Here is a 913-nt window from a genome sequence, read left to right as displayed (position 1 = left end):
CTCACACCTATTTTCAGCCGTAACATTTCCAGATAAACTCTTATGAAACGAATCAATTCAAATATTCAAAATACAAATGGTCAAGATGCCGTAAGGAACAAGAAGGCCATCCCCCTTTTCTGACCGATTTGGCTTGAACAAACCATAATAAAATTAATTTCATGAATACCGAGGCCAAAGACACTATTCTTCACTATCGATGGATTGAATTTTTTAACACAGAATAAAATCTATGTTAGAAATAATAGTATACCAGAGGTCAAATCACCTAAAAAAGAAATCCACTTTTGAATACACTGCGTTAGATCTCAGCCGTATTAATTCAGAGTGGGTTGATACCATAGACATAATAAGTCTATGGTTGATACTCAACTGCTGCGTACAATCTACCACGCTTGGATAACTTTAGGAGCTCACCTCAGATTCAAGGAATGCAAAATTCAATTATGGTTATATTCTTTCACTTAATCAGTGCTCCAGTAGCCGTGATCGTCTAGTGGTTAGGACCCTACGTTGTGGCCGTAGTAACCCAGGTTCGAATCCTGGTCACGGCAATGTGAAAGCATTGTCACGGTGGAGCTGTACTTTTTAAACCACCTGAAATGAAGTGAAGATAACCTAGGTGAATATCTGCGAGGACCAATTTTCATCATGTTTTTTCTAGTAAGTACCTCTTTTATCAGATCAGATGCTTCATATCGGGTGGTTTTCAATAATAAAAAGGAGCTCGATATCGTGAAGGAAAGTCTTAATGAAGAGAACATACAATAAACAGAATACTACAAACTTGTTGGTTGGCATCATAACTCTGAATATACTGGTACTTGTCGAGACAGAGGCTCTATAGAGATTTGTTCTTTGGCTAACTAAATGCAAACAGCAGTCTACTGTCTATACGCAGTTCAAAGATTCA

At 37.6% G+C, this 913-nt stretch overlaps 1 non-coding gene across 1 annotated transcript; it reads left to right on the top strand.

The window, feature by feature from the left end:
* The first annotated feature begins 482 nt into the window (after nt 1-482).
* Trnah-gug lies at nt 483-554 on the top strand. The gene has a single exon. It is a non-coding gene; the product is annotated as a tRNA-His (tRNA).
* Nucleotides 555-913: the final 359 nt, after the last annotated feature.

Source organism: Coccinella septempunctata, chromosome 1 (genome assembly GCF_907165205.1).
Source record: "Coccinella septempunctata chromosome 1, icCocSept1.1, whole genome shotgun sequence".
Lineage (NCBI taxonomy): Eukaryota > Metazoa > Arthropoda > Insecta > Coleoptera > Coccinellidae > Coccinella > Coccinella septempunctata.
This window is presented reverse-complemented; position numbering and strand designations above follow the sequence as displayed.